Below are 22862 nucleotides of genomic sequence, written 5' to 3'. Positions count from 1 at the left end.
CTGGTGGAGCTGTGCAGACTGACACTGAGTTAGCTGCTGGAATTGAGCAAGTGGATCAAGCTGACCAGACCCATAATGAGGAAAAAGAACCTACTCACTCAGAAGAACCTACTCATCATACCTCTCCACCACGTAGAAGGCGAAAGCTGGTTAAGGCCAGTGAGAAAATGGTCAGTGAACCCCCTTTGCAATCACCATCTATTCCTGAACTTGTCCTCTCCAAGACAACAAAGGATCCTTCTACCGTCCAATTAAAATTTTTCAAACGGCCCTCAACTTCCTCTACTACAACGCCGTTGGAAAAACAAGCCTCTGTTTCTTCTCAACAGGAACATGCCGAGCATAACACTTCAACCACTTCTACAAGTCAGGTTGAACCAAGCACTGCCCATGCTGTTTCCTCAAGCATAATGCTGACTCCTCATCCCTCTGCCGTCAGCACAGACAGTGTTCGGGTTATGACTTCCATCATCAACAACCTCTCTGCTGATCAATCAAACTTACCTCCAACTCAAGTGCAGATTGAGCCAAGTCATCCAGTCACTGACCAGGGTACTCCTTTCACCCCACTTTCTTTTGGTCATACTGATGTACATCGGGATACCACTGAGTCCGGCAAAAAGCTCCTTGACTCAGTGCAAGCACTCATCCACGATCTTCAACATTCCGCTTCGCCTGCTGCTGGATCTTCAATTCCTGACGCAACTCAGCTCTCTCAAGTCACTCTATTTCTCAATGAAGTCAAGGGACTCAAGGATCTGCTGAATGTCGTCCTGTCATTACAAGCCCAGCAAGCTAAGCAGGATTCAATTGCCAAGTTGGCAGAGATACAGCTGTCAACAATTCAACATCTGAACTCACTCCATCAGCAAGTTCAGAAGTTGTCTGCTGTGAACACTGACTACGCCACTTCCTCAGAACTCAAGATGCTCTTTGCTCAGCTTCATACTGAGCAACTTAAGACAAATGAGCAAATGGTATCCTATAGTCAGTGCTCAGTCGAGCAAATTGGTGAGGCCATCCGGCTCCTTAATCTCAACAAGCAAGAGATGGATACTGACGCGATGAAGCAAAATGAGTTGCTATCTCTTGCACAGCAATCCTTCAATCACATCCGTCATAACAATATCCAGCATCATCATTATGACTCAGCACTCTTGAAAACCTTCCACCAAGTCTTTGCTGGTCTCACTGAAGCTCTCATTTGGCAAGCCAAAGCACAAGCCTTCAGTGTAAATATGCTCAGTGCTGCTGATCTTCATATACCAGTAGAAGTCTCAGCTGATGGGGTTGCCATTTTTGATGGCGTGAACGAAAGTGCTGACAAACTCAAAGAGCTTTCACAAGAACTGACTCGCGCTGTCTTAACCGATGCGTTTAATCTCCCTGAAGTTGACAAAACGGGGGAGAAAGCGCAAGCTGCCAGAGCTCAGCATGAGCAACATCAGTACGAGAGAAGTCAGTCACAGGGCAAGAAAAAGAAATAGTTAGGAAAAAGAAATAGTTAGGCTAGGTCTTAACTTTTGTAAAATGTGCTATATGTGCTATCTTATTTCTTTTGCTGAGTAACTGCTGACTTCTATCAATATATCATACTTCTTTTTCTTATTCAAATACTGAGTTATGCTATATGCTATTAAGTACTGAGTTATTATGTATCTTCGTTTATATCAGCTATGCTTAACACTTATAAATGATATGCTGATAACATGTTTAACATCATACTATGATCTTATGAAACATTCTGATAAAGAACTCATTGAACAATAATTTGCTCAGCGCGCTCTGTATATCTAAAACTTCCGCTTAACACTGAGTAAATAGAATATGTAATATAGCTGACCTTCACCTAAAAACTGACCTTAGACTCACTCATTTAAATTCTTAAATGTTGCAATTAAAACTAAGTCAGTAGTGCAACCCTTACGGGGGAGTTTGCTAAATGATATAAGGTCAACTATCATGGGGGAGCTCATACTGAGTTCCTTGCTGAATAGTTTTGCCAACATCAAAATGGGGGAGTTTGTTGAAACACCTTTCCACATAATTTTGATTTGACAAAATTGTTTAAGTATAAATTAGAATACATATTCTAAACACACTAAGTTTAAATGCTTTGATTTATTCTACTAATGTGTTTGTTCAATGTTGAGTATAAATGTTATAAGTCATAAGGATTGGAAGGCCCAAGCCCAATACGGAAGCCAAGGCCCAAGTCAAACAACTCAGTACACTCGGCCCGCGTATGTCAAGACGTTGTCGTTTTGGACAAAAACACAACTCAGCAAACGGAAGGATCTAGAAGACCTTCGGGAACAACTTCACAATGAAGTTGTTGAGTAGTCTCGACAAAGCGTACAAGACAGCAGACTGGCAAAGGAAAACTTCCAGACAAAGTGTTTCCTCTTTTGGCAAAGTTCAGACGACACAGTATGCTGTCCAGTTGACTTTACCATAAAAGGAGAGACCATCTGGTGTGCTGACCGAGGACAGAAGATACACGATTGTGATTGGCCGAGAGCTCTGTGCAAGTCAGGATGACAACGACATATAGCCGTTTCCCTCCAACGGTTATTTCGAAATTCGAAATGACCGAATGACCAGACGTCTCTATAAATAGTGCCATCACAAGCTTCACAACATACAGAACTTGATCAAGCCATTACGCTGACCAAATCTCTACAAGTTCTGCAAGCAAGAAGCAAAGCAAATTTCTTACACTACATTTTCATATTTGTGTAAAAGTCTAGAGTGATTGTAAATCGTCTAAAGTGTCTTAGCACATCTTTGTATTAGGACAAAAACACTTATCATTCCTAGAAATATAAAGGAGAGGCTGAGTACTCGGTTTTAAGTACTCAGCGGAGAGATTAGGATTGAGTAGAAGTATAGAGGAAGGTACTCTTGTCATACTCAATTGCTGATATTGTAAAAGGTTTGAGGCTCTACCTTTAAAGAGCTCAGTAGAGGATTCGAAATCTCGGAAGTGTTCCGGGGACAGGACGTAGGCTTAGAAGAAGCCGAACCTGGATAAATCTGCTGAGTGAAGTATTTCTAAACCTTAACTCCTAATTTATATTGCTTGCTTTAAATAATCAAAACTGACCAAGTAAAGAGGTCAAGTTGAGTTGTGCGCGTTGAACGTCTGAGTTCAGGAATAGACTCCAAGTGCTATCTCCTGACTCAAGCTGAGGAACTGACCTAGTCACCTGTTGACTAAGCCAGTATCTTGCTGTTTACTCAGCGCCGCTGTTCAAACCTTTTTCTTTAGAAAAAGAAGTCTGCCTAAATTGCGAAAAAAGTTTAAATAGTTCCTAACCCCCCCTTGGAACTATACTTGCAACTAAACAAGGGACCAACAAGTGGTATCAGAGCCTAAAAGCTCACTTTAAAAGGTCTAACAACCTTGAGCTGATCCCTACCATGGGCGAAAACAGCACTCGGTTTCTCCCTGAAAACCAAACAACTCAAATACTGCCTGAGGGGCTGTCCATTACTAGGCCTCCCCTATTCTTCGGGTCAAACTATACCTTCTGGAAGAATAGGATGAAAAACTTCATTCAGGCTACAAACATGAGTGCCTGGCTATCTATAGTCCAAGGGCCGTTTGTACCTGTTGAGGTTGTGGCTGGCCAAACAGTTATAAAAGCTGAGGCCAAATGGACAGAGGATGATCTTAAGAAGCTTCAAAACCATGATTCGGCTATCAATATGCTTCACTGTGCGCTCGATGCTGCAGAATATAACAAAATCTCAGGTTGTGAGTCGGCACAAGAGATCTGGAAGAAGTTGGAAGTCACCTACGAGGGAACAAACAAAGTAAAAGAATCCAAGGTGAATCAGCAGATGAGACTGTACGAGCTGTTCGAGATGAACAATGATGAGGGCATTTCAGACATGAACGCAAGGTTCACCAACATCATTAATGAGCTCAAGAGACTTGGGAAAATCTTCACTGAGGAAGAACAAGTCAAAAAGATACTCAGGAGTCTTCCAAAAGACTGGCAAGCAAAGAAGACAGCAGTTGAGGAAGCTCAGGATTTAACCACCTACAAATATGACGAACTCATCGGTTCATTGCTGACCCATGAGATATCCATGAAAAACTTTGAGGTGAAGGAAAAATCTGATGACAAGAAGCAGAAGTCACTTGTCATGAAGGCTGACTCCACTGACGGGAGTTCAACTGATGATGAGGAGATGGCCATGTTCACAAGAAAGATGAAGAGGCTGTTCAGGAAGAACGACAAATATTCTAAAAAGCCTTACAAAAAGTTTGATAAGTATAAGGCTGACTCAAGCGACAGCAAATACAGAAAGGACAGCTCAAAGCCCATTACATGCTTTGAGTGCCATCAAGCTGGCCATATTAAGTCAAACTGCCCCACGCTGAGGAAAGACAAGAAGAGTGGGAAGAAGGCAATGGTGGCTACTTGGAGTGACAGTGATGAATCTTCATCAACAGAAACTGAGGCCACCGAGTCAGTGAAGATATGCTTTATGGCTGACGAACTTGTTGAGCCATGCGTCTCTGAGCATGCTGACCCATCCATCGCATCAGATGATGAAGAGCAATCAAATGAGGTAATTTCTCTTCCCCAGCTCAGAAACGATATGGTTAATGCCCTGAGTGATCTCTATACACTTGTTAAGAAGTGTAATAAAAAGGTTAGAGCACTCAGCAGGCGCTGTGACGAAGTGGAAGAGGTCAAACTGAGTGACCTCATATACCTTCTTCAGGACAACTCGACTCTGCATGATAACATGAAGATCATACATGAGTATGTGTCTGAAGTCCAGACAGTTTCAAAGAAACTGAGGAAGGACGTCACAACCATCCAGAACCAACTAAAGGTTCCTAAGAAAAATAACATTCCTCTGAGAACTCAGTACCAAGGTACTCAGCAGAGATGGAATCCCCAGCGAAAAGTCCAGTGTGACTTTTGTGGGAAGTTAGGACACACTACTAAAGTGTGCTGGCATGCTCAGCACTGGGGTGCTGACAAGTCAGTAAAAAACCCTAAACAGAAGGTCAGTTGTGACTTCTGTGGAAAGAATGGCCATACTGTCCATGTATGTCGTCATAAAATAAAATATGATGCTATACCTGTTGCACCTAACAAGTCAGGACCCAAAAAGAATTGGGTACCTAAAAGTAACTAGTTACAATGCAGGTAAGCCTGAGATGTGCCGAGAAGTCAAAGATGTGGTATATTGACAGCGTATGCTCAAGGCATATGACGGGTGATGAAACTCAGTTCATCACGTTTGAACGTAAACGAGGAGGGAGTGTAAGTTTTGGAGACAACAAGAAGGGTAAGATAGTAGGCTCAGGAACCATCGGAGGTAATCCTACTATTGAATCTGTCTCCCTAGTCAGCGGACTCAAATATAACTTACTCAGTGTAGCTCAGCTATGTGACAATGGGAGAAAAGTTATATTTGATGCTACTGGATGTAAAATATACGAGGGTAAAACTAATGAGTTAATTTTAACTGCACCTCGGATAGATAATGTTTTTATGCTAGACTTAGAGAAAAAGTTTTCAAAAACTGTGTGCTTAGTAACAAAGGAAGAAAATTCCTGGCTATGGCACAGGAGACTTGGTCATATAAGCATGGACCTCCTGGCCAAACTAGTAAGAAAGCAATTGGTTGAGGGACTGCCTGAACTTAAATTCCAAAAAGATCAATTATGTCACGCTTGCCAAGCTGGAAAACAAACCAAACAATCTTTTCACAGTAAAAACATTGTCTCAACTAAACGTCCGTTAGAATTACTACACTTGGATCTCTGTGGTCCAGTCCAGCCGCTGAGTCTGGGTGGAAGAAGATTTTCCTTGGTCATTGTAGATGATTTCTCTCGGTATACGTGGGTTATCTTGCTGACCAGCAAGGATGAGACCTTTGAGACATTTTCAAATTTGGTTAGAAAAATTGAAAATGAAAAAGACCTAAAATTAGCTCATATCCGTAGTGATAACGGTGGAGAATTCAAAAACCAAAAGTTTGTTGAATTCTGTGAAGCCAGCGGCATTGACCACAATTTTTCTGCTCCTAGAACACCTCAGCAAAATGTGGTTGTAGAAAGGAAGAACAGAACTCTGGTTGAAATAGCCAGGACAATGCTGGATGAGCATAGGCTTCCAAAGTATTTTTGGGGTGAGGCGGTTAACACAGCATGCTACATTCTTAATAGGGCTCTAGTTAGACCTATACTCAAGAAAACCCCCTATGAACTTTGGAAAGGACGAAAGCCCAATATTGGATACTTTCGTGCCTTTGGCTGTAGATGTTTTATTTTAAATACCAAAGATAGCTTAGCAAAGTTTGATTCAAAAGCTGATGAAGCTATCTTTCTGGGCTACTCAACAAACAGCAAAGCATACAGAGTTTTTAATAAGCGAACTCAAGTTTTAGAAGAGTCAATACATGTAGAGTTCGATGAAACTGACCCTGCAGGTAGATACCAGCCGCTGACCGAAGATGATCCAAACTCAGTAACCATCGCTGACTCAGAACCAGCTACTGAGTCATTCACGAAAAGGCTGACCAAGAGTAAGAGTGAACCTAAGATTACTTTTACTGACCCATCTACTTCTGCAGAGATTGTTGAAACAGGAACAGCACAAGACATGAATCTACCCAAAGAAATAAGGATTCCTAAAGGGCACTCCGAAAGTGCAATCCTTGATTCTGCTGGGAATACCCTGATGATGAGGAATCAACTCAGGAAATACCTCAGCAATGTTGCTTTCGTCTCAGTACAAGAACCGAAGAATTTCGCTGAAGCTGAGTACGATGAATTCTGGATGAACGCAATGCAAGAGGAGCTCGATCAATTTCGAAGAAATGATGTATGGGAGTTAGTGCCTCATCCAAAGAGTCAAAAGACCATCGGAACAAGATGGGTCTTCAGGAACAAGATGGACGAACAAGGAAACGTAGTCAGGAACAAAGCAAGGCTTGTAGCTCAGGGCTACAGTCAGTAAGAAGCTTGCGGATATCTTCACGAAGCCACTGGCACGTGAGCAGTTCAGCATACTGAGAGAAGCAATTGGTATGTTTAATCCTCTTCAGTAAATTCCTATGCTAAATGAATATTGAATGCTGAGTGAATTACATGCTGAATGATTTATTGTTTGCTGAGTATCTCCTTGAAACTGACTGAATATACAATACTGAGTAAACTTGCACACTGAGTAAATTAGTTTAGAACTTGAACTTAAGATCATCCTTAAATAATGCACTAACCACTCAGAATATCAAACGCTTGACATTCTAAATACTGAGTGATTAATCTGTTAGCATAAATGCCAAGCACGCGTATAACCTAGGATGACGTATTCGCCGTAATGTGTCATAAATGCCAGGATCCTTGTCGGCACATGATCCCAAGGCAAAACTGACACATGGATTTGGTTAAGATCCACACCGTTCAACTTGTCTATAAATTATGGGCATTTCCCCATTTTTTACTCTTTACGCTTAACAAATTCTTAAGGCTAAGAAATTACTCAAATTTCTCTCTCTCAAATACCTCTATTCTCTCCATCTTAAAAGAATGATTAAGCTATCCTTCAACGTCTCCGGTGCCGGCCACCAAAAGTCCAGCTCCGATGAACCTTCACGAAACCCCTCTACAGCGAGCAAGGGTAAAACTGGCCAAACCTCTGGCCAAGGGAAAGCTGTTAAGATCAGGACCTACTCAAAGGTCTTCGACAATGTACGTGAATGGAAGGTAGAACCCTCTAGATGGGTTTCGGAGCACTTTGTACAGAACGAACAGCCATTTGCTGAGTGGATTTCCAAGAATGAATGGACTGGGCTGTTCTCGGTCAGGGATGAGACATATCCTGACCTAGTGAGGGAATTTTACCACAACCTCAAGGTTGCCAGTGACTCCGCCGACTACCTGAGCACTGAAGTAAAAGGGAAAACCATCTTCATCAACCCTCTGTACATAGGAAATCTCCTCCAGCTCAAAACTGAGGGAGTAAGGCTGAGAAAGTCAGGAGATCAGGACAAAACCGACTACGTCCATACCTTCTGCAAACCTGAGGGTCACTCAGGAGAGATCTCAGCATCTTCGATGGGACAGCATCAGAAGATGGCTCACTACCTGCTGAGCTATTTCATTTACCCAAAGATCAACTGCACTACATCAGCAACCAACTTTGAACAGTGCTTCATATGGCACATGCTGACGTACACCCCCATCAACATCCAAATGGTTGGTTAGATGTAGCGCTGGATTGTTATTTAGCTTCTAATTTAGGGGTAGTTTGTAACCCTCGGGTCTTCCGAACTCTTCACAAACCGACGAAATGAAAAGCCGAGTCCTTTTACACCTTTGCTAAGTTTGGAACCTATTCGCCGTTTAGTGGCAAGATGTCCAATGTTCATCTTTGGGATGAAAAATTCTTCTATGTAAAGATAAGGGAGGGTGAATCTCTAGGCTTTCCGTCGGTTTGGGGTGCCAGGCCCTTGCATATGGCTGGAGACATGCGAATATTGACAGATAGTGATGAGCAAATGGCGAATGTCATGAAAAGTGTCAAGGCGGAGGCTTGGACATACGCCGATGCCTTGGACTTCATGATGAATGGCATCCCTTTGATCCTCCGGGAAGGGAACGAGATCACTTATGTGAAGTTTACACAACTTGATGAAGGTAACTTTGTTTTTCCTTGAACCTTGATTATTTTACGGTTCTTTTGTCAGGGGTTTGTCTAAGGCCAGTCACGCTCTTGTAGAGATACGCAAGAAACAGAAGGAGGAGGCAGCTCGAAAGAAGGAGCAGGCAGCGGATCCCCAGAAGGGCGCAGGAAAGCGTCCAGCTGATATAATGGCTGATCTTCCTCTGCAGAAGAAGAAGCCTGCAATGTCCGGCGGACGAAAGTTTATGGCGGATGCCATGAGAGCCGCGATACCCACTGTGGAGAAAGAACAGGTAAGATGTTTGGATGTTTCTTCTTTCCACATTGTGAATCTAAGTTTTGACCTTCCAATCTTTGTGCAGATGGTGAAGCCTGATCTAGGCGGTTACTGGTCCGCCAAATATGGTGACGAGGGATCTTTGAGGAATGAATCCATCATTAATGACCTGGACGAAGCTCTTGGTCAATTAGGCGAGGTGCGGAAGAGTCAAAATGAGATCCCAGGATCAGCCCATGTTCAGATGAGAAAAACGGAGCTTCTCACGGTAAATTCTTTCTATCCTTTTGCATTTTTGGATGAAAGAGTGATCTCCTTTGGGGGAGATTTTTTTCGTGCTTTCGCTTGAATTGGGCTTTTGCATTGATAGGTATATACCTGTATGCGCGCCATGGAAGCGGATCTCCTTCAAGGAGTGGCGGATAAGGCAACCATAGAAAGGTTGGAGAAGGAGATCGTTGTCGCTAATGAGAACGCTGCGTCCACTATTGCCCTAAAGGATGCTGAGATCCTTAAATTGAAGGCGCAAATTGATGCGAATGCTAAAGAACATGAAACTGTTTTAGATGAAACGGAGATCCTGGCAGGCGAGCAAGCTTACTACTATGGCGAGTGGATCATGGCGTATGTCCAACTGGCGTATCCCGAGATTAATTTTACAGATCCGGAGTTCGTGGTTCCTGACGTGGATGTGGTCCTCAAGTATCGCAAAATCCCGGAAGTCAAGGACTACATCCGTGATTACATTCGCAAGGTGATGAATGGATCTGTCGAGGAAAGCAAACCCCTTATCGATCTTGAGCCAGAGGTCCCCGATAAAGTGCCTCCGAAGGCGGGTGACTAGAACGTGGAGCTGATAACCGATGGTACCACTCCTCAAGGAGAAATTATTTCTATAGAGAAGGAAGCCCCTTTGGAGGGTGCATCTAATGTAAAAGATGCTAAGGAGGATGCTCCCGTTAATGTTTAGTTTTGTAAAACTAAGTACAATTTTTAATCCTTGCTATAACTATTTATGTTTACTTTTATGCTTTGTGCGAGTAAATTTATAGACTTTAGGATTGATTTGAAGTAGGTGGCCAGCCATACTCCATTGTGTGAACCTTTGTGAAGGTTTAAAGCTGTTTTATTCCTTTAGAGGAAGTTAAGCTGCCTTAGGGGATCGATTTTCTTCCTATCTTTGAGGTGAATCGATCCGCCCTTAGGACTTATGAACCCTTCTTTGGGAAGGATGTAAGAGAGTGTAAAGATCTCGCGTCCGAGAAATGTTTTAACTCTATCTCTAATGGTGATCATTTAAGGATTGATCCGCCCATGAGATTGTTCTCCTATCTTTGAGGAGAAAAATTAGTTATGTCATGATAGTAGTACTTTTTTGTGTGGGAAGCGTTGGGTGCCCCCCTTCTTTTTTAGGCTGGAATATTTATATTGCTGCAAGAAAATACTTAAAAAAGAATATTGACAAGAGAACAATTGCCTTTTATTGATTGGTGATACGCTTTATTACAGCAAGCGGGTCTTATATGTGAGCCTCATTAAAACCTTTAATAAGAAAAACCTCATGGGAAAAAAAGCTTATTAAAGGAAAAGGAGTACTCAAGACCTTGTTTACATTCTATTTTCTGGCGAAATATTTGCGGAGATTTTGGAGATTCCATGTACGCGGCAGCGTATTTCCCTCCATGTCTTGAATTTTAAATGTGGCGAACCCAATCTTGTCGACTATTCTGTACGGACCTGTCCAGGTGAGTCCCAGCTTTCCTTTCCCTTCCTTAGATTGGATTTTGTCTGCCTTGCGGAGCACGAGGTCTCCCACATTCAAGTTTACAAGTTTGGCATTTTTGCCTTGCGGAGCACGAGGCCAATAAAATCCTGCTAACCTGGATTTCTTCAAAAGGGAGGCAGATGCCTCATGGGCTCCACATGCGCCTTCATGCAACTCTTTGAGGATCTGTTGTCCCTCTTCCGGCATGATGCATTTCAGCCAGGGGTGGCTAAAAGACTTCATGTATAGGCAATCATTTATCACGAAGAAATAGACCGCCTTTCTTACGATCCGCCGAGCTTCTTCCTTGTCCAAAGGCAATGCTCCATCTGTTAGATATTGGCGGATTGGTGATCTCCAATCATTCTCCACAAACATGAGTAAGGATACCGTCTCCGAGGCGAATGTCGGTGCTGTCTTAACTTCAAAAGGGCATTGCAGATCCGCCCACTGCTCCTTGCTTGAAGCCATTTTGGCTAGGTGATCAGCCTCCGTGTTGGATCCTCGAGGCACATGGATTAATTCCCACTTGGTGTCTTTGGCTTCGCGGTGATTTAGCAGTTTCTTAACCTCGTTGACATTGTAGACACCGAGTCGGAGGACCTGTGACGAAAACCTGAAAACAAGACGGTCGAAGCGATTGATTCCGGAAGTTTTGAAAAATATATAAAGAATAATAAGCAGAGGAAAATTGACGGCACGGTGCGGGCACGCAACGGCATCCCGCACGAGGACGACGATGGTCGAACGCCCGCTTGACGGCTCGAGACGTGCGCGCGGCGTCCGTCGGACGCACCGCGAGTGGCACGCTCTCGACGTCCGAGCAATGCCTGGGACCGCTGGCGGTGCGCACTCTCATGGGCCGTTGAGCGCACGCGCCTGGCAGCGTGAGGCGCGCGTTCGGCGGCCGCGACGTGCGAGCGTCTGGCTGCGCGGAACGCGCGCTCGGTGGCCACGGAGTGCACGCGTCCGACGGCGCGGGGAACGCCCCGAGGGTCGCCGGGCGGGCGCCCAACCACGTCGGGCGAACGCCCAACGCGTCGGGCGGACGCCCGACGAGGGTTGGGCGCGGGCGTCCAACCTCGCGTTGGGCGCTCGCCCAACGCCGTTGGGCGATCGCCCTACATTGTTGGGCGGCCGCCCAACCACAATGGGCGACGCCTAAATTTTTTTGGGCGTCGCCGATTGTTCCGGGATCCGTTTCCCTATATAAGGGCACGGATCCCAATGTGAAAAGGGGGAGGCTTTTTGGGGGATTTTTGGATAAACTTTCTCACTCTAAACATTTTTAGAGTGAGAGAGTGAATTTTTTTGAGAAAAATATTTTTTTCTCAAAAATTCCAAATTTCCTAAGTTCAATTTTTTACTAAATTTTCATTAAAAACGGGAGCTCGCGGTTCGTGGAATCAATCGGCTTCGACTGTCAGATACCGAATTAAAGGTATTATCCGAGGACTAGACTCTTTATTTTATTTAATTTATTCTCTCCTTCTATTTATTTTTTTTTATGCTATAGTTCTTATTCCTTTAGTTATTTATTTATTTTGTCACGTTTTATTTAGTTAGCGTATTTATTTAATTTTCGTTTCGTGTTAAATAAAATTCGGTTTTGTTTTAAAATAAAAACCTCGTTTTGGATATCCCAATACGAACTGTGATCCGATAAAAAGGTAGTTCGGGTATCGAAAATGTTGTAATTATAAGTTTTTTTTTTAATTTAAAAGAGGTTTCCAAATAACGTTTTAAAATAAAAACATCGTTTTAGGAACTTCCGTTTTCGACTATGATCCATCTTTGGTAGTTCGGAAGTCCAAAACGATTGAATTAGATTTAATTTAAAGCTTTTGAATAAATCTGGAAAATATTGGAGTGCTGCTGTAATTTGTCAATTCTGTCACTAAATGCTGTTTACTGACGGATTTTCCATCGGTAAATCTGCCAAAATGTAAAAAATGTCATTTCGGTCCCTTTTTCTTAACGTCTAGACTTTTAATCCTTAATATATATATATAATTATGTAATACATGTTTTTCAAATTATTTTAGAATTTTAGTATATACATTTATTTTAGAATATTGGTATATCATTTTTATTTTATTTTATAATATAAGTATAAATATATATATAAGTATTTCCTTTTTATTAACTTAGGCTATGTTTAAATATTAGTTATTTGATATTTTGAGAAATAATGGATGGATATTAGTATATATCATTTTTGGTATTTAAACTATATTAATTATGTATGTATATGTATAGTTTTGGGAACATTTGGGTTATTTTGTTGATTATTGAAGGAAGTTATTTTTGGGTAAATATTATTTTCTTATCCATAAGATTTACTTATTGTTTTAGCATTTTAAAGTATAAGGTATATAGTACCTATTATTTCCATATACATAAAGTTCCTCTTATATTAATTTTTGGGTTTTCATATCCTCCTTTTTGATTTACTTGTATATATATATATGTCTAAATTATTTTCTCTATTCTTTTGGGCCCATTCATGGGTCCATGTCTCAAATGGGCCTTGTTTGATTATAAGTCTTGCTTTAAGTAAGTGTCTTATTGTAATTATAATAGTTAGAGAGTCCATTAAATAAGTGGGGAAAATAAATCACAAAAAGAGAGTTTTCAATTAAATTATTTAAGCTAATGAGCTTTTCTTAGATTTCTAATGTAGATAAATAGAGTCATTTTCGTTGATATTTCAAATCGTCTTCAAAACACCACGTTTTAAAACCTTAGTCCGTTCCAACGACGGATTAAGCGAACATTGTAATCAAAGTCGTTTCCTTTGTTAATAATGGAGATTTTGAATCGCTTTCTTAATGAATTTGTACAAAATAAAATTGACTTGTATGTTTAACCACGTTTTCTTATTAAAAGGCTTTTACTTTAACGTTTTCAATTACTCGAGTCGTTCCAACGGCGATTCGGGTAAGCTTCATCAAACGGGGTTTTAAAACGCACCTAAATCGTTCCAACGGCGATTAAGGTGCGAACCATGTAAATAAACTCGTTTTGGGGAAATAAGTTAGCGTAGAATAAACACACAACATAACATTTAATACGGTTGTAAATAAATCACTTCTTTTTTCCCCCCCTCTCTGTGTATGTATAAACATAAATGGGTGATTCTTTACTGATGTGGCTTTTCAATAATATATGCTCAAAATGGTTTCTAAAAAGAGAAAGAAAAGGGTTTCAAATGAATTTTAAACTTAAAGAAGTATACGATTAGTCCGTTATCGCCTAACATGCTGAGTAGGAGGCCGGTGGTTCATAACCGGGCGATGTCGGGGTGCCTAGTAGCCTTTCCCCGGAAAGGAGCTAGCCTTCTCGGCTCGTACCTAAGTTTCCCGAACCCACACCGGTCTCCCGCAAGGGATCGGTGTTCATTTTCCCATTCGTGGGTGGCGACTCTTCCATATCTCCGAGCTCCGGTCCTGCCGAGCAGCTTGATTCCACGATTGGTTGCTTTCGGCGCCTATCACCGCTTACGTCGCCATGAGGTTGTCCACCCCCCGGTCCGCCCGGGAGATTAGGCCGCGGCACCTCGTCTAACAAGTGGCGACTCCGCTGGGGAAACGAGAAATTTGATTCCGGAAGGCGTGTATTAAGCCCTTAATGGGGACGTATCGTTTTACTTCTTTTCGTATGCACTCATATGCATTATTGCAAACCCTTTGGGTAATTTCCGTGAAACCTCTAGCGAGAGTCCATTCGTCGCTCGAAAAAGGCTAGCGTAAGTTCCCCCTTACAGTAAGGCGCCAGAGGGTCCCCATCCATTCGTTAGGGGAGAATCTGTGCGGTCCTGTGAGGTCCCGCGGTCAGCCGTGTCAGCATATAGTAGCCTTAGAAGTTTCCATAGGATTACCCGTTACTATTTTTGATGTGATAAATGAATCAGTTCGTGTTTTCAAACCGCCATGATACGTGTCTAATCCTAAGTTATGTAAAGAAAATGAGACGATGCGTTAATATATACTCATGAATCGACATACTAATTACCCTAAAACATCGAAACGATTTGAACTAAAGACGACTTAGTCATCTCATATGAATGAACATGTGCGACCCGCCTTGTCCCTTTCGGTGTCCCGACGAAGGCACGTGTTCAGGAAATACGTTATGACGTAAGCACGTATTAGTATGAATCGGTTCGGTGTTAAGGATAGTTATATTTCGATACAAAAGACTATATTAACGGTAGCCGTTTTTCTCATTCTTTAGATACATTGGGATAAAACGAGATCACGACGAAACGAAAACGAAGAACATTTCTGTTTCGAACGACCTTGTTGTAACGTGAAAAGTTTCGCACAAGTAGCCCGTCCCTTCCGAATAAAAGACGAGCTTTTACGTTATGCCTTGTGTCATTCTTAAGAGAAATGGACGTGTCCGCAAAAGGTGACTAAGAAAATAAAAAGACAAAAATGAACTAAACGACCAAAATCATTCCAAATCTACGATATATGTTAATCCCGCGAGTAGTTAAAGAAAATAAACCAATGCCGTTGAATACGTGCCTCGAACGAGAGTATACCCCGTTTAAAATCTCGAAGCCGAATTAAGCCAAACCATATAATTGCGCCATATGCTTAGTGGTGAAGCTCTTAGCCTAGTGGTTGAGAGCTTACCTATGCCTTGGGAGGTCATGGGTTCGAATCACATCCGGGTCTGGTGGGGATTTTTCTTTCTTCTTAATGTAAGCGCATTGCGCAAATTTTTAGAAAAAAAAAATATAATTGCGCCATATGGACGAGACTGCGGGTTTTGACTAACGACTCGATCATTTCGACCGTTACCAAAACTGCAAGAAATATGGCCCGATATACGTGTTTGCTTAAATTCGCGCCTAAAGGAAAGAAAACGGTGATATTCTCGCTTCGAACAAACACGCGATTCAACGAAACGTTGATTTTCTATAACCACACTGAGATGATATATCCCGTGGATTGGGAGGAACAAAGAGTTGTAATTAGCCGAAAGATTATCGTGCGCTCAAAATAAGACTCGCCATCTTTTCACGTAGCAAAATGAGCAAACGAATCCTCGACGCTAAGAACAAACACGTTACGCGATGAGTCCGTTCCCTTAAATAAAATCCAAAAGTGATTCCATCACTAAATAAACACGTGGTTACGTCTCTCGATAGACCCAAAAGATCCCGTTGTAATCCAAAAATCGAGACACGAACCCACGCGAACAAAAAGGAACGAGTCATTGACAATAACGAACGATTGGACTAGAAGAATAACTCGTACCACGTCTAAAAATTGAGACGCGCTCAAAGGGAATCAAAACCCGAATTAATGCGTCTCGCGAAAGGACGAAAGACGAGTTATTCTGAAAGAACAATCCAACTTGGTCGATTTCTTAGTCACTGAACGTTGATACGTCAAAACGAATTGTATTGTCTGATGGATGATTTACTTTCCCGCAATAATCGACGGCATCACGCGTCCCCTGGACCGCAATGTGAGCCCCAAACCAAAATCCTAGGAAAGAGACCTGGACCAACGAGTGTGTGGAGGAATAAGGGTGGAAGAGAGATGTTGTGATACGTGTAATTATAACTAACGTTTGTTCTTCTTATCTTATAATCGTAAATAAATAAACGCACACACCACGAATCATGCATATAAAACCATGCATACATACTAATGGATACCGTTCGCGCAGACGTCATCATTAAGCGGTTGTGGTTTCGCGAGAGTGATCGGCTTGTCAGACAGTTTGATCAGTTGCGAGTAGACAGTCCCGAATCAGTAGTTGTGGCTTCTGAATCATCTTCATCCGAGTATACTCAGTCTTCCGTCAGTATGTCTGCAACCGACGAGAAGGTGGCTGAATTGGAGAATTCTGTGAATAATATCAACGACCAGCTGGCTGCGATCTTGGCCCAGCTAGCTGAGTTAGCGCTAAAGGACAACAAGAGTGGTAGTAAGCGTGCTGAGAATGAGGTGAACGAGGGCCCTCGCTTTGGGAATGAGGAGGATTATCAGGATTATGTCCGAAAACAGTTAGAGAAGGAGAAAGCTAAGGAAGAGGAGTGGAGGCAACACATCACACAGGAAGTGCAGGACTTGCGCGGAGGAAGCTCCGGGAGTCAAGATTTCTATAACTTGAAGAATTGTTTGACAGCAACAGCTTTGCCTCTGAAATTCCGGCTCCCTGACATGAAAAAGTTCGATGGAACTGGAGATCCCACCGCTCACATGAATCAGTACGTGGCGGTAATGAAGCACACGATCCTAACTGAGGATCAAGTCTTGGGGCTGTTTAACACCTACCTGGAGGGGGCTGCCCTCACATGGTTCCATGCATTGCCAATGGTGACAAAGAAGGATTGGAAGGAGTTGGCGAAGTCATTCATCGCTCAGTATAGCTTTAACACCATGCTGGAAGTCACTTTGAAAGAGTTAGAGAGCACTAAGCAGCAGACGGGGGAATCCTTTTCAGATTTCGTGAAAAGATGGAGGGCTAAGGCCGCGGTCATGAAACAGAAGCCGCTTGAGCAGGATCATATCCGAATGGTGGTTGGCAACACGTTGCCGTATATTAAGAATGAGTTGAGATATATGCCGTTCACAGATTTCAATCAGATGTATAGTTGTGCCTTGACTGTCGAAGGAGATGGGGAGCCAAAGAAAGCTTATACTAAGTGGACGAAGTCTGGATATAGTGCCGGAGGGCCTAGCGCGAGTACAGAATCTGCGGCAGTGAAAGTGGTTGATCTTAATGCCATCGAAAAGAGGCGGTTCGCCAAGTTCGATCAGACCTATGCGAAAGTTTTTGAACGTCTGCAGAAGAAGGGATTGTTAAAAGCCCTTACCCCGTATAACAAAGCTCAACCTACTCCGCAGATTCAGGCTAGAGGGTATTGTGAGTTCCACGGCAGTTATGGACATACGATTGAGAATTGTGAGAGGCTGAAACACGAAATCCAAGATTTGATTGAGGAGAAGAAGATATCTGATCCTTCGTCAGCAAACCCTTCCGTTAGGCGCAATCCATTGCCTAATCATAGGGTAAGCGTGATCGGAGCTGGTTTGACGGAAACTGTGGTGATGGAATCTTTTGAGGAAGATGTAGAGGAGTTGTTGGACTCTGTCGAAAGAAGTAATGTGGGAAATGGTCTGTATGTGTCCTTCTTGGGGGAGGAACAAGAGGATGAACCAATGGAGGAAGGATCAGATGGTGGAGCACCATATGACGAGGAGAGTGCCGAAGAGACCGGTGAAGGGTCGTCTCGGACTATCGTGCCAAATTTAGGTTTGTTCAGTGGAGGAAGGGATCCCGAAGTGCACTTGCGTGAGTATATACACGACATGTTCATTGAATCCTTCGGAGTAGATGAGATTGCTCAGTGGTTCCACCATTCGCTGGTAGGTGAGCCTTTGGAATGGTTCCATTCATTACCCGACTCTTGCAAGCACGATTGGGATCGGTTGTCGGATTTGTTTCTAGAAAAGTATCAAAGAGCTGAAGATAAAACTGCGGAGCGCTTTGCGATGCAGATTGGACCCATCAAGCGTCCATTGCCGAGGGTGAGCAAATATAACGGCAATAAGGACCCTATGGAGCACCTCCACTTCTACTTATCGGCTATGACAGCTTTGAGTTTTAAAGAAGAAGAGATCACTAGCTTGTTTTGTAATTCACTGATGGGTGAACTGCTGATGTGGTACATGTCGCTGTCGATGTATGTTAAGACCGATTGGGCAGCTATGACGAAGAGATTTATCAAGGAATATACGGTATGGATGCTAGCAGAGCAAACTCCTGATTCCCCGTCTTACCAAACACCTGATGCGGTGTTAGCAATGCCTAGGTATGGTGGATACCGGGATCCTGTAGAGCATGCGAGGATATTCCGCGATCATATGTATAACACTGGATTCCCACAGTGTGAGTTGCATGAACATTTTCCGGAAACCTTGATGGGTGAAGCCTTATTGTGGCATCAGGGGCTATCAGAGGAGGAGATGGGTCATTGGATATCGCTCCGAAATGCCTTGGTGGCGAGATATGAAATGTACATTCCATGGACGGGATCCCTGGATGATCTGGACAGGATTAGGCAATTCCCCAAGGAACATTTTGTGGATTATGCTAGAAGGTGGAGGCACCGTTATGAGCAGTGTAATGAGACAATGAGCGATAAGGTGCAGCTTATGTGCATACAACGAGGTGCTATTCCGTTGGCCGCAAGGAGGATGAGCCGAGTGTCCCTCCGTGACTATGATGAGTTGATAGGTTGGGCTTTGTACGGATCAGCGGATCCCTTTTTCCTGAATCCGAGTGTTCCTCACGTCATGGATTTAATGGTCGTAGACATTTGGGCGAGTTCCTCGGACGAGGAGGATGCCAATCGAAGGGTTCCTATTAACATCTGGGACGAATCGGATGATGAGCCGGAAATTGCGGTAATGACAAGATCAGGTCGTGTGGCCGAGGGAAAGGCACCAATGGTAGAGACTGAGATTGGAGAAGGGTCGGCTCCTAAGCCCGATGACCAAGTTCTTGAGCAGTTGAAGAAGACGCAAGCTAAGTCTACGGTCTGGGAAGTTTTATGCCATTCTAAGTACCATCGTGAGAACCTGATGAAGGAGTTGCAGAATTTGGTTATTTCCACCGATACTGAGCCGGCAGCGCTAGTAGGGGCAATTATGGCCCGAAAGAAGACTGAGATCACATTTACTGACGAAGATCTTCCAGAAGAGGGGAAGGCTCATAATAAGCCATTGTATATCCGAGCGGAAATTAACGGGAAGAAGACTAGCTGTGTGATGGTCGATGATGGATCAGCCATTAATGTTTGCCCATTGAAACTCTTGTCGAAGTTGGGAGTGGAGAGAGGAGACCTGACAGCCTCTGAAACTGTGATTAGAGCATATGACGACAGCTGTAGGCACATTGAAGGAGTCTTCAAGGCCAAGTTGAAAGTGGGGCCGCACGAGGAAGAAACTGAGTTCACGGTGCTGGATATCCCGGTAACCTTTGCTGTATTGTTGGGACGCCCATGGTTCCACAAGTTGGGAGGTGTGCCCTCCACGCTCCATCAGATGATCAAGTTCCCCTTCGGGGAGGAGATAGTGACAATCAGAGCTGAGAAATTGAGCTCGGTGGCAGCATTGGGAATTGAGCCTCAACTTTTCTCCGGATTCCAAGTCTCTGGGATTTACGAGTCGAGCATGACCACCGATGTGGTGAAAATGATGAAGGGAAGTTTCATCCCGGGAATGGGTTTAGGAGCATACCATCAGGGGCTGCCAGAGTTTCCGGACTTTAAGAGTCAGAAAACCAGGAGAGGTTTGGGATATGAGCAGGGGAGTCCGTCCAATGCGAGTGCTGAAGGAAAAGTAGGCTTGAGGAAGTATTTCGTGAGCGAGGGGCATAGGAAGGCATATTCAGGGACCCCCGAGGCATGGACTAGCACGGAAGGGAAGATTCTGACAGGGTTCGAAATCTTCAATGATGTTGCCGACTGGGGCAAAGGAAAGGCGAGCTGCTTTGTCGAGGAGATTATGACGCTGGATTTGAATGCCGAGGAGCAAGTCATCACCATTGAAGCAACGGCAGGAGCAGGAGATGAGCCTAGTACCTCCGAGGTTCATGAGGAGCCCGAGAACCCTGATGATGAAAATTGTATTACTGCTTTGTTTGAATCAGATGATGTAATCACCCATGCTATCAATGCAATGAATTCTGATTTTGCTTACTTGCTTGATGTTGATCATGATCATTCCATGCATTCTCATTCATATAACATGCCTACATTTGAAATCAATACGATAGAAATGTCAACTTTGAATCTTGGTACGGATGAAAATCCTAAACTTATACAAATTGCTCAAGCATTAACTATTGAAGAGAGAAAAGAATTTGAGAGAATAATTAAAAAATACGAAATTGTATTCGCTTGGACATACGAAGACATGCCTGGAATTGATCAATCTATCGTAACTCACCGCATTCCAACTTATCCCAAAGTAAAGCCCGTAAAGCAGAAGCTCCGATGTATGAGACCCGAATGGGCAGATAAGATCAGGGAGGAGGTGAAGAAGCAGTTAGAAGCAGGATTCATCGAAGTGATCGACTATCCCCCTTGGGTCGCAAATGTGGTACCAATTGCGAAGAAGGACGGCAAAGTGAGGATGTGCGTCGATTACAGAGATCTTAACAAGGCATGCCCCAAAGATGAGTTCGCATTGCCTCATATCGACGTATTGATCGACAGTGCAGCATCAAGTGTATTACACATGAATGTGGATGGTTTCATGGGCTACATGCAAGTTCAGATGGCCGAAAAGCACAAAGCAAAAACCTTGTTCACAACTGAGTGGGGGACATACTGTTACAGAGTAATGCCGTTTGGGTTGAAAAATGCCGGGGCAACTTATCAGAGAATGGCCACAGCACTGTTCCATGATATGATACACAAGGAGGTAGAAGTCTATGTGGATGATATGATGGTCAAATCAGAGACAAGAGAAGGGCATTTTGCCGCGCTCGAGAAGTTTTTGGCCCGAATTACAGAATTCAAGCTAAGGTTAAACCCGAAGAAGTGCTTTTTCGGCGTTTCGTCGGGGAAAATCTTAGGCTATGTAATCGGAAATAAGGGAATCGAGGTGGATCCTGATAAAGTGAAGGCTATACAGGAGATACCGGCGCCGAAAAATGAGAAAGAAGTGAGAGGGTTTCTGGGGTAGGTTCAATATATCAGTCGGTTCATAGCAAGACTCACCGCAATCTGCGAGCCAATCTTTAAGTTGTTAAGGAAAGACCAACCCACCATCTGGAATGATAAGTGTCAGCAAGCTTTGGAGAGCGTCCGGAGCTATTTGTCTAATCCGCCAGTGCTGAGACCGCCTAAACTAGGAAAGCCGCTTCTCCTCTATGTAGCAATTGAGGAGCGATCTATTGGGGCAATGTTGGCTCAAGAGGGAGACACCGGTGTGGAGCACGCGGTGTATTATTTGAGTAAGAAGTTCCTGGAGTACGAGCTCAAGTACAACATGATCGAAAAGACATGTGTGGAAGTGGTGTGGTTGACAAAGAAACTGCGGCACTATTTCCAATCGTATAAAGTGATCATTATTTCTCGGATGGACCCCGTGAAGTATCTATACCGAACTCCATCCTTGACGGGGAAGTTAGCCAGATGGTTGTTGCTCTTATCCGAGTTTGACATTGAATATGTGACGAAGAAGGTTATCAAAGGAAGGGTCGTGGCAGAGTTTCTGGCTAACCAACCCCTGAATGCAGAAGAGGAAGAAGTAAGCTATGATTTCCCCGATGAGCACTTGAACGCAATCGAAGTAATATCGTGGAAAATGTTCTTCGACGGAGCAGTTAATTCGAATGGAGCCGGAGTAGGAGTACTACTTACCTCGTCGGAAGGAGAAAGGATCCCGATGGCCAAGAAGTTATCCTTCCCTCTCACTAATAATATGGCCGAATATGAAGCGTGCATTTATGGTTTAGAGTCATTAGCGGCACTGGGAGCATCATATGTCGAAATTTGGGGTGACTCCAAGTTGATCATCGAACAGGCACAAGGAAACTGGGAAGTGAGAGAAGAAAGACTACGTCCATATCTAGATCAACTAGAAGGGTTGGCACAAAGATTCAAGGAATGTCGTTTCTATCATATTCCTCGAGCACAGAACCAGGCGGCGGATGCCTTGGCTACTTTGGTGTCAGTTTGGGACAACCCCCGGAACCTTGCTTCGAAGCCGTTGGTATTGAGAAGATCTCACAAACCATGTTACGAGGACGTAATGCTGTTAGGGACAGATGAAAAACCATGGTATGTCGATATCGTGAATTTCATGAAAGATGGGAAGTAAGGAATCTTTTCCGAGAATATGGCATTGAACATCACAGGTCTTCTCCGTACCGTCCACAGGCTAATGGGGCAGTAGAAGCAGCTAACAAGAACCTTAAAAGGATCCTCGTAAAGACGGTGGAATCACATCGAAACTGGCATGAGCACCTCCCACTCGCGTTGTGGGCTTATCGCACGACACTCAGAACCTCGACTGGGGCAACGCCATTCTCCTTGGTATACGGAACAGAAGCAGTCCTGCCGATTGAGATCGAAAAGCGATCGTTGAGAATCGCAGTGGAAGCAGAAATTCCCGAAACG

Source organism: Euphorbia lathyris, chromosome 10 (genome assembly GCF_963576675.1).
Source record: "Euphorbia lathyris chromosome 10, ddEupLath1.1, whole genome shotgun sequence".
Lineage (NCBI taxonomy): Eukaryota > Viridiplantae > Streptophyta > Magnoliopsida > Malpighiales > Euphorbiaceae > Euphorbia > Euphorbia lathyris.
Note: the sequence above shows the minus strand (reverse complement) of the source record.